The 12,399-nt window shown below is 37.3% G+C and overlaps 1 protein-coding gene across 3 annotated transcripts in view; it reads right to left on the bottom strand.

Moving 5' to 3' along the window:
• Nucleotides 1-9,523: 9,523 nt before the first annotated feature.
• The window catches only part of syt3 (synaptotagmin III), a 64,293-nt gene continuing 61,417 nt past the window's right edge, over nt 9,524-12,399 (bottom strand). For all 3 annotated transcript variants that reach the window (XM_073857296.1, XM_073857297.1, XM_073857295.1), the window contains one exon: nt 9,524-10,993. The gene's annotated coding sequence lies outside the window, so the exon portion shown is untranslated. The remainder of the gene's footprint in view (nt 10,994-12,399) is intronic.

Here is a 12,399-nt window from a genome sequence, read left to right as displayed (position 1 = left end):
ACAAAAGTTATGATAAGCCTATAGGCTATATGGTGAATTCGGGTATTCTAGGACGTATCTGCAATTTTGACTTCAACGATTAGATCAATACATTTGACTTTTCTGAAATCCCCAAGGTGTTTTCTAACCACACCAGAAGAAAGAATGTATATATTAAACACAGAGAAGACATACTGTTTTGGTGCCAAAAAAATTGATAATCTAGGACAGGTCATTTTGTAATCTGTATTGGGCCTATATTCACCATACTTCATGCATTCCGAACACTCACCCATTTTAAAAAAGCATTATGAAAAAAAAAAGAAAATTAGCCTACAGAAATCTCAATAAATGTATATTCCAATACCAGAAAAAATGATTTCTATCTTTACACAGGATTAAGACCTTCTTATTCATTTAAAGTAATTACAAATTCTATTAAAAAAAAACTAAAATGTAACAAAAATTAAAAATGTGGTCATTATGGCATTTATTAGCCCTTATTTTTATCTTGATTTTAGTCACAGGACATCCATACAATCATAGTAAAAGTTTCATAGTAAATTTCGTACACTGGAGTTTTAGGTGTCTCAGATTACCCGAATTCACCCTAGTATTTACTACATAAGGTAAAAGCACTATAATATTGTTTATGAAATCTTATTTCAGTTTACTTGTAACTGTCGTGTTTTTCTAAAGTTGTTCTGTACTTCACTGAATACCGTAAAGAGGCAGACAGATAAGTTATTGTTTCTGGGTCGGCGCGTAACCTGTTTCTTGTCCTCATTGCTCTTTACTTCAAGAATGTGCATAATTACTCAGACGGTCTCGAGCGATCCAGCACGCTGTCAAAAGAGAACAGCGTGCCGCGAGCTGAGCGGCCCCGAGGCTCGCGCGCTCTCGTCTGCCAGCATAGAAACTATTCTCAAGTGGCGAGCAGCGCGCTCCAACACAAAGCATCAAGTTCACCAAATGTAAGATCTCCCATACAAATTATGATCATTTAAGAGCACCAAGTGTGTATTTTACTCCCTGTGCGTTTTGCTCAATCATTGATAAGATTGTTCAAACCATTATTAAAAGTTTTTTTGTGAAACATGTGATCTTGGTCAAATGTATCAGTGCTCTTGCAGTGTAGCAGCCTACCCACATTCACCTCCAGGGAGATTTCTTTTGTATGGTGACACAATTTTGGAAGCTGTTTTGTTCCGTATTTGTGATCTGGGGTGGCCAGATAAGGAGAGATATTTAGTAGAGATTTTAAAGAAAAGCTTGCAGCTAATCTAAGAACCTGTAAAAATAGACGGTAACACTTTACTTGAAGGGATGTTCATAAGACTGACATGACACCATAATCATGACACGACACGTGCCATTAATATGAAGGAGATTTTATTCAGTTTATGACAATTGTTATTAAGTGTCATTCGTTTAATTATTTCATTTTGAATGCAAAGATGGCTTGAGATGTCTTTGTTATGACAACTTCACATTAACCAATACATCATAACTTGTCATGACAACTTGACATTACCAAGACAACATATCTGCAGGGGCGTGTCTAGAGGGGGGGCATGGGGTGGCACCGCCCCCCCTTGGAATATGATTGCCCCCACCTCCAATCTCATTGGGCCAGCTAGATTTACTGTCAACCTGAAAATGCCCACCGCACCATTGGACCAGAGAGCTGTCAATCACTGTTTGATTTGAGACTCGCGCGAACGCGAAGACGAGGCGAGCACAGCTAGTTATGCGTTTTTAAAACAGGAGGAAAAAGACACCACGACACCCCCCGCACAATTGGACCAGTTGTCAATCACTGTTTGATTTGAGACTCGTGCAAACGAGAAGAGGGAGGGCGCCCGCCACAGACTCAACACTGGCACAAATCAAATAGATTTTCCATGATTACCATTTACATTTTATTTTACTATTTAAAACGGCTTCATGTGCTTTTGCAAGCGCTCAGCAGCGCCTCTCTCTCTCTCTCTCGCAGGCACGCTTTCTCACTGCTGCGTGCGGAACCTCGACAGTGCCTCTCTGACACTGAGTGAAGGAGTTAAAAGTTGGCGGTGTTTTCCACCTGGGTTCCATCCGTTGTCTTTTCACGTAAAAGTTAACAGTCAACAGATGTTACTGACAGAGAAGACGGTTGATCGAGTATTATGACTTAACGAAAGGTTAGTGTTTTCCCACACACACACCAGTTCTCTGTGCACGAGCTCTCTCCCTCCCTCCCTATGGTGCGGTATGCGCGCGCACGCTTAACAGTATTCTCTGATATCTACAGCTACACGCGATGTAGATAGCCTACTTAAAGGAACAGTTCACTTAATTTAAATGGTCATATAAACTTGCTTCAAACCTGTATGAGTTTCTTTCTTCTGCTGAACACAAAAAAAGAAAAGAGTTAAGAATGTCGGTAACCAAAATCAGTTGATGGATCCCATTGACTTCATATGTAGGAACAAAATAACATGCAGTCAATGGGGTTCACCAACTTTCTGGCTACTAAGATTCTTCAAAATATTTTATTTTGTGTTCAGCTGAAGAAAAACTCATACAGGTTTGAAATAACTGTAGATATGACAATTTATTTAAAGTGAACTATTCTGGAACAGAACTGTTGTTTAATCCATGCAAAATACAAAAAATGAATACCATCTATATTAGAACATGTGGCATTGCACAAGATTTTGGGAACCATGCTTAATATTTTCTAAACCAGTATTTATTTTCATTTGAATTTTTTTGATTGGCCCCCTCTGACTGGTTCTTGGTCCCCCCTGTGCCCCCCCCCCATTTATAAAATCCTGGAATCGCCCCTGCATATCTGACCAATTTTTACTAGTGATACAAATATAATTTGTCAAAAAAATGTCATTAAGTGTTAATACTCTGTCAAATAGTTTTATAACAACATCATTAATAGTTGTCAGTTCATAAAGTTTTTATTAAGTTTCCTCCATGTGTTTAACAAATAAAATCAATGATTTAATAATAAAAATAATAATTACAATTGATAAAATTATATTTTATTGCATTTGGAGACCAAATCACCTAAAATGAAATGAAAACATAACAATATAAGCCATTGGGTTCATATCACTGGAAAAACAGTTAATTACATTAAATTAATTAATGAAAATAATAAAAAAATGTGTTATTTTTTTCTTCCATGTCAGAAAATTTCAGAACCCTCTGTGTGAGGAAGAACACGTTCTGTTAGTTGTCAGTTTTTTATGTATTGTGCACATACATAAAGTTAAGTATAATCTTGGTCTGTTGCATTTTGTTAAGGTATTCAAAATTATTTGACATAGGATTTACACTTAATGACATTTAAATGAATTTATTAACCCATAAAGCTAGATAGTTTCTTAAGTTTGATAATTATTCTGCTATGTCATGTTTATGTCAAGTTGTCATAACAAAGACATCTCAATGTCATCTTTGCATTAAAAGTGACATAACTGAACAAATGACAGTTAATAACAGTTGTCATAAATATGCATAAAAACTACTTCATGTCCATGACTCGTGTCATATCATGATTATGAAGGTGTCATGCTTTATGTTTTTTGATATGGACCAGTCATCATGAATAATGTATGAATTGAGTTGAATTGATAAGGTAATTTCTATAGACTGTTTTTTTTACATTTTTTATCATTAGTCACCTAAATAACAATAAATAATGTTGGTAATTTCAGCACATTACATTAATTCATACTTTAATAATTCAAATTTGATTAACACTAAAATTACACACATTATTGTATTGCAATTATGATACATCCACACACATTGCTTAAAATATTGCATACTCGTAACTCATCAAATTCAATAAGAAATTCTCTTAGATAATACATGCCACAGACCTCTAAGAGACATCAGATGTTTGGCCTTGACTTCATCTTGTTTTAAAAATGGCTGAAAACACGAATGAAAGCATTATGTGGGAGAAAGAACATTTTGTAATTATCACTTGAATTTGATATTCAAAGTAGGCCTAATTATTACCCAGAGCAAATCTCTGAAGCAGAACATTTTTAGATTTTTTGTACAAAAATAACCTTTTTGTACACGTCTTACTTAGTGAAAAGGGGAGGCTCTTCAGTTCAAAAATACAAGCTATTCCTGACACATCAGATATTCCTGTCATTTTTAATTATGTTGTATTTCATGTTAATACAGTATATAAGAATTAGATGCTAGGTAGAACATACTGTACATGTTTGCTCTTCTTTACACAAAGTTTGATTAATGTTCTGCATCAAAGCATGTTACCTGTAAACATCTATTAAATAGAAACTACCATAGTGCTAATCCATATGTAAACTGCACTTCAAAATGTTGGATTGTTTTTAACCCATGCTTGATAAATATTGGACAGTCACAAAACATTAAAAATGACCCAATGCTGGGTTGTTTCAACCCAATTGCTAGATTATTACACCCATGGTTGGGTAACAACAACCCAGCATTGGGTACCTTTTAACCCAGTGGTGTGTACTGTCCAATAATTACTTTATTAAAAGGGCCATTAAAGATTTATTTTAGAAAACTTAAACGCAATAAGATCCATTTTGTCTGTATTATGAGTGATTTTCAAAACATATATTTACAATAAGATATTAGTAAATTATCTGCTATCATGATGTAAAAAACACTGAAAAAAAACTTGTAAAATTTACTTATAAAATCCTCGTAACAATCTGCACAAACTTGTAAATGTAAAATGTACTGCTTAACTTACCGCCTAAAATCAAATAAAATCTACTTAATAATGCATGAAACGCATATGTTAAATAATTAAGTAAATGTTCATTTTTTTAGAAGTTAGATTTATTTTAATTGTTTAGGTAAAGTCTATTAGTTTTTTAAAAATCGAAGCATTGCTGTCCTAAAAATATTAAATAAAACGTATTTACTGTTTGTTATTTTCTTTAACATAGTTCTATGGACTTGATTATTTTTAGTGTTATAAATGGCATTATACACTGCCATCCATTCACACAATGACTATAAGTCAGTCATAGAATAAACTTGATTCTGAAAAGAAACGCACACAAACTGCATTTTGACATGCATTGTCAGCACCGTGGAGAGAAATACAATATAATGTTCTAAACGGGGTTCATGTAAAGAAACACTGATCACCTGAACGGTGACTTCACAAAATGATCATTTACAACAAAACAACATCAATAATATAAGAGCTTGAACCTTTATGACATTTTATTAACAAATATTTAAGTAAGTTCTTATCAGTTCTTATTCTGCGATAAAGCTTAAAAAATAAAAAATATTCAGGCACAAAGAATTGTGGGTATTCCTTACAACATGTGCAAATAAATTTAAGTAAATTTTACTTGAATTTTTTTAGTTTAATGTATTTAATCTGCTGTCATAAAACATATGTCCTGTTCTGCACACAAATGTAAATGCTTTTTTAAGTCAGTGTAAGACAGTGCTTCTCAAATAGTGGGGCGGGACCCCCAGGGGGGGGCTCGAAGCGACACCAGGGGGGGCGGCGAGACCCCAGGTAAAATACTTTTTCAGGAAGTGCTTTTTAAAGACATTACACCCCAATCACGCTGTAAACCGCTTGTGTTATTTATTGATTATATTTAATTTTTCAGTATCAAATGGTCAAAAAATATTATACGTTAAATAAGGATTGATTTTTTTATTTCAGGCAAATTGATGCATTTTAAGTCTTTTCTGTTACAGACTAAAAAACAATGTTAATAAAGTTATTCTTTGTTGTAAGTTGATCGATATTTCTTTTATTGTGTTTTCTTTTTGTGTTTTCTCAATGTTAATAAGGCAACAATGTTTTGCAGATGTGTAATTTTATAGGCAAATTATACTATTTACAGACGCGGCGGAGAGTTGGGGGGGGGGCGCGAAATGTTTACCTCTTCCTAGGGGGGGGCGTGACAGAAAATAAGCACGGGTGCAAGAAAACAAAATTACAAATTCCCCTGTAAGCCAATTTATTGTGTTTCTAAAGATCTGCATCACCCTGAGCATTTATCTGGTCCACTTATTTCAAATTCCAACAGGATGTTAGGACTTGTTTTCAGACGTCCGACATTATTCTCAAGAGATGTGTCCTCCAGGTGGCTTTTACTAAAACAGGCATCCTTACTGGTCCTCTCTCTGCTGGGAGACAGAAGCCATCTGGAACTCACAACAGGCAACCTGAGTGTACACGCCCATATACATACCACTACTAGTGGGTCAATGGGACTACAGTATAATAGACTCAGAATTTCACATTAAAGCAAATGGGTTTGCCTGCGATCAATGCTGCGGTCACAGGTGAAGGTGATGCACATCATGCACACAAACAACAACAACCAAACAAACACATAAGACAGCTAACACAAATATTTGCTTCGCTCTGTTTTGTTGGATAACGAACCTTATAAGACTAATGAATGTTTTTTTTTAAATAGTCACGGTTGTCAGTGCAGAAATGAACAGCATCCTGAAATGGATGTGTTCTCCCGCTGCCAGCCTGCGAAAATGAACATAGCATCCACCAATACGGTCACGGCTATTGGCGGTAATGATAATTGCACCGCGCTAATAATTTCACTCAATCATTTATTTCAGCACGATAGAAACATTTCCACACCACGCCCTCTCAAGTTTTCACCCCCTCTTTCCTTCCCTATTCCCATCTCTCTCAGCTCACTGAGCCGGGTGAAATATCTTTCTGACTAAATGATTTTTTTGCACTGTGGGAACGTTGCCATGGAGACTGCAGCTCCCCCGACCCCCACCCTCTGCGTGTAAGTATGTGTAGTGAGGAACGGGTGCTTGTGCTAACTGGTGTGTCCTTAGCAGCGTTGTGCGGGTTCACGCTGCAGGTGCACATCTCAGTTTGCCTCCAAGACGGCATCATTCTCGTTTTGTTTCTCTATATGCTATCTTGTCCTCACACACCCGCACACAATCCCGCCCGCACCAACTAAGTCCATTTCATTATACTAGAGGTTTTTTTCCTATTGTTTCTTAATCCTGTTTCATACGCCCCCCCCCTTCTTGCTTTTCTCGGATTTGTAGTTACCACGCAATAATTCCCTGCACCTCTGTTTCTCTCTTCCTGTATCTGTGCATGTCAGTGTGGATCGCTGGCAGAAAGTGCTGACTATGGATATTTTGTGGCTCTCATTAGACTCACGCTCGGTCACATGAACACAGATGAGGACTCTTAGAGCTGGCAAGATGGAGGCACATGAATCAATCGTTGACTTATGAGAAGATGTTCAGCTTTCAAGGGACACAACTGTGAAATGTGGAGAATGAGGTCTTAAGGGAGGATTCAGTTAGATTTATGGAACTGACAGGTTGGATCACGAGTGTGTGTGTTTGCGTGTCCAGAAAAGATAAACATGTACACGAGGACTGCAATGCTCCCCATAAAGTGGATTCACTATAAAGAATTGATGATAGTAGATAAATAATTACACACAGCGTTAAAGGGGGAAGGGAGTATGACACGAAAAGCAAAACGTTGATAATGATTCACACTTTACCCCTTGCAGGGTTCCCACACCTTAGTTAACTTCAAATTCAAGGGCCTTTCAAGGACTTTCCAGATTCAATACCCTCAAATTCAAGGACTAAATGTGGGGACACATTTCAAGTAAGAGCAAGGTTACATCGTGTTACCTTTTAAGATACATTGTTACAGTTTCCTTTCGAGGGAACTCGCGCTGCATCACTGCGGTGACACTTTGGGGACGCCTCCAGGGGTAAGTGCGTCTGAATGTGTATATCAAATTCAACCAATGATGAGGCTTAACGACGTGGGAGCCAGGAAGTATAACACTACCCTGAAATATTGCCAAAGACGGCATTACAGGGATGCAGAAAGTATGGCAAGGGAGACGCAGTGTCTCGTTCCCTTCTCAGGGAAGAAAACGGTTACATACGTAACCCGAGACGTTTTCATGTGTCAAACATTCAACATTCGCATACAGAAGATAAAAGCATTTAAAGCGAACAGTTTAGCACGTGTGCTTAAAAAGTCTAGAATTTTCATGATATTACCCTACACAGGGAATAAAATTGATTTTTTCCAGAAAACTTCTTGCATAAAATAGATTCAAGCGCTTTTAATGACCTGTATCTATGCATGTATATTTTCAAAAACTTCCCAGGGCCTTGAATTATTTACCCCAGATTCACCAATTTCAAGGATTTCAAGGACCCGTGGGAACCTTGAACATGGTGGTATCAGGCAAACACAAGATACTGATTTTCATACATATGTTTTTATTTCAGCCATCATCGCTCCATCCTTCAAACCATCTTAATCATTCACATAATCACATCCTCCTAACAGCTTTTTGGGGAATTTTTTCAGTTTTTTTATTTTTTAACTGAAATGTTCTCGCTCTGAACGCATTTCATTTTTCTCTTGCTTTAAGTCTCGGCTTACTCTGAACATATAAAAGTAAACTTTTGAAAGGAAATAAAAAAGCAAACGAACGAACATACAAACAAAAAAATATACCCAGAAACTGTAATACCATTTCAAAGAGGATATACAATATTAACAACATCACTGATCGTCAGTGTTTTCATGATATTGAACAGGTTTGTCATTAGTACTGTTAGTATCAAGTTCATTGTCAGATTTTGTGTTCAGCATCACTTATTAAATTATCATTGCATCAAGTTGACATCATCCATGTTAATATAAGCATGCAAACACATTTCCTCAGGATCATTCAGAATTGCACTGACATAGAGAAACAGAGGAAAGACGGGAGACGAACGCAGAGCGTAATATGGGCGGTGGCAGGCAACAAACTAAATAAAAGACGCCTGGTGTGAGGCGAGCGTTTATGTGTCGGAAGTGTGAAGAAAGCTGATGAAGAGGTCAAAGGTTACTCTATTGGGAACGTGCGGAAGATCTACAGCAGGTGAAGTGTGTTTTCCTCGGACAGGAGCTGGATGGGGCTGTGGGTCGATACCACATCTACGTGTATGACGGAATCAATGGGCTCTTAGAAAACAACAAGAGCTGATATATGATAACGGACTTAGGACTGAGCACACACACACACACACACACAGGAAGGAGTTGTGTGGTTAATAATGGAAACGGTGAAAATGTGAGCTCAGGGGCTACCATGGAAAATAATTATACTGCGATACATTTCATGAGTGTTTGTGATTGGTAATTTAGTATTCCTCTGTTGAGGGGCATGTGCAATAGCATTGGCAGTGGCTGTACTGCTATATTAATAGCTGCAGTGAACCTGGATATCAAGGGGAGGTGAATTGAGAAATGCAGCTGTGTCTTGGTCAATATATTCGAACGAGAGTAAAAGCGCCTATTGTCGGTGTGATATACGACTATACCGAGACGTTTGCATCTTGAGTCAGTTCGTAATGTGATATGTAAACATAAAAGTCTCCCTCTTTACATCTCTGTTCGCAAGGAATGCTCAGATAGAAAAGATAGTCACATCAGCCAAAAGAGATGAAGAGAACCAGTTTGTCTTTTTTTTCTCCGTTTTCTTTTAAAGGTCATTAAAAACGTATTTCCGCAACAGCTGTGGCCACCAGGTTTGTCCCCTCGTACACACGTAGCACATTTACAAAAAAAGAAGAGCACACCCAACACAAGAACACAGATCAGGCTAGGGACACTTTTCAGTGATTTCGAGCTGGTTAGGGAAACAACAGAGACAGGTCAATACCACATTCTGAGAAATACACCCTGTCCCTACCTAGTGCAACAGATCCTACACAGGAAATAGTTTGTCTAAGACACAGGACAGGAGACACATTTTGATTGTTCAAAACAAGATGATCCTCTGTGCAGGAGAAAGGACGGGGAAGTGGGGTTGCGAGACGCAAACACGGGGTCGTACACGGGGTCACAGTGACATATACGACACACGGGCATACACACGCACACACGAAGTGACGAGCAAACGCATATCGACACAAAAGAATACTCCCACGAACAAGTAGGTACACGGGAAGAGAACGAAGGTGCGTGTCGTTCCGAAGTGGTCCTCTTGGCAGAGGGGTAATGTAGAGCACACACTTCCTTTTTTATAATGAACAATGTCTACAAGAACAAAAAAAAATTATAATATCGCGTGGTATAAAAATAAAATACTATGGCCGTATCTTTTTCCCGTAGGATATGTTTCCAGGACAATCCAAGGTCCATCCTAGTTCCTCGGGCAACATTTGAAATCAGTGATAGCTCCTTGGAAGAGTTCTCAAAGGAATTCAACTTGCCAGTGCATCCGGGCCTGTTCCTTTCTTATCTGGTACAATGGTTTGACTTTGGTAAATAATAAAATACATAAATAAATGAATTGTTGATCTCGATGCAGAAGGTGATCAAAATGGAAAAGGCAGGGAGACACATTTCAATACTGCACAACGATGCATTCGTCCTTATTCCTCGTTCTCCAGGTGGGAACGGTGATAAAGTAGTCCTCGTCTCCAGAGAGATAAGTAACAGTTGCTAAGGTTCTGCGTTGGCAGAGAATACAACTCCAAATAATTTGTATAGATTTGTTTTTTTTCTAGCTACGCACAGACACCCATACAAACTCACACACACACATGCACTCGCGCATACACAAAAACATTCGTGGTCCAGAATTGATCAGGTTTCTCCCCTGACTGTTTTTAAGTAATTAAAATGTAGGCTCAGTTTGAAATATCTCACGATTTTTAAAGTGGGAATGTTCGTCATGTTTCCCCTGAATAAATTCTATATTTTGACATTAACATCATTCCTGAAGCAATACCATCCATGCCAGAGTTTGTATAATGTGTATGTCTGTTCGTGTATGCTTTGTTTCAGGTTGGTCTCTATATATTGTGTTGGGTCTGCAGGGTTGATTGAAAGGAAAGCACTAACACAAGCAGTCTCTCTTCTCTGGTTCGGTCTTGATGAACAATTATTCACAGGTGAAAAAAACGAATGTATTTCTGTCGCTAAAAAGATAACGCTGACCTGAAAATGAGAGAAAGAGACAGAGAAATAAAAACGTTAGAGGATTCGTGCACCCGAAGAGTCACATAAAAACAATTCTGCAGTAATTTACCCTCATGTTGTTTTAAACCCACATAAAAATATATATTTCCTCTGTGCAAAATGAAAGGGAAAATTCAGAAGACTTCAATACAGTAACAATGAATTAGGACTAGTGTGCTATATTCCAAGTCTTACATAAGCTGAAGGCATAAACAAGATACTGAGTGCTTTTACATGCACAGAATCAGAGGATAACTATCAAAAATCTGCTTTCTTGTAGGCAGTGACGTCACCGCCTATAGTACATAATAGTTGTTGAAAAACCCAACAGCATATATGTCTTAAGCTATACTGTTGCATTTAATTTCGTGTCTGCAGAACCTGTAAATGATGAGTTTGGTTCGAAAATGCAATAAATCCATTTTGACTAATTTCGGTAAAAATTTGTTTTCTGTACCAAGAAAGTGACAAGATGAAAAAGATTATTTTCTGTTACAAACTTTCACATAGCATCTTTAGGTTATAAAACATAAAAAAATCAAATCCATCATTTGACTTTCAAAGATTTATGATAAAAACTGATAATTTTTTTCCACAAAATGCAATAAATCCATGAATACATGAAGTTTTTTTTCCAAAATGCTATAAATCTATTGAATCAATATATAAATGTGCATTCATCTTTGCCATGTTATTTTCATTTAGTTGACTAGTGGTCTACACTGATTAAAAAACGAAACATTAATGGCATTAATCAAAACACTTACTTTGTAAGTGCTGCTTTTATACTTGGGATGTCGTCGCTTAATATTTTTCACAGCGATCAGCTGTAAAATGTTTTTGGTCCTGCTCAATTTTCATTGACTTTGAGTAAAATAATGGAAAGTTTTTCATAAGATCCCCTGGGGTCAATGTGTTAGCATGACAGAAGCTTGATGCAGTCGTGTGAGAACAAGCAACAGAGGGCATTTTCCATCTCCTGAGTGCCTATCGCTTAAATTTTTCGATTTTGATGGCTTACGCTTCTTTCCCATCACAGAAAACCACCACAGGTTTATCAGTGCCATTAAAGTATTATTTTGTTTTTGTTTGTTTGTTGATCACGAAGTTCAAATTTATGAGGAAAACTAGGATTACGTGTGTATTCAACGTGCCACCATTGTTGTTTACAATGCGTGGAATTGTGCGCTGTGATTGGTTAAGCGGATTTATTGCATTCTGCAGAAAAGGAGGAGTGGCGTTTATTGCGTTTTGGGAAAAAAGGGAGAAAAGATGACAGAATAACACAGCGGATATTGGATTTTGCATAAAATTAAGAATTAACTTTTTAATACTGACAAGATACAATTAGGCATGGGCTGGTTTCAAGGTATACCGAGGTTTTA

Source organism: Misgurnus anguillicaudatus, chromosome 19, assembly GCF_027580225.2.
Source record: "Misgurnus anguillicaudatus chromosome 19, ASM2758022v2, whole genome shotgun sequence".
NCBI lineage: Eukaryota > Metazoa > Chordata > Actinopteri > Cypriniformes > Cobitidae > Misgurnus > Misgurnus anguillicaudatus.
Note: the sequence above shows the minus strand (reverse complement) of the source record. Positions and strands in the feature narration are given on the sequence as shown.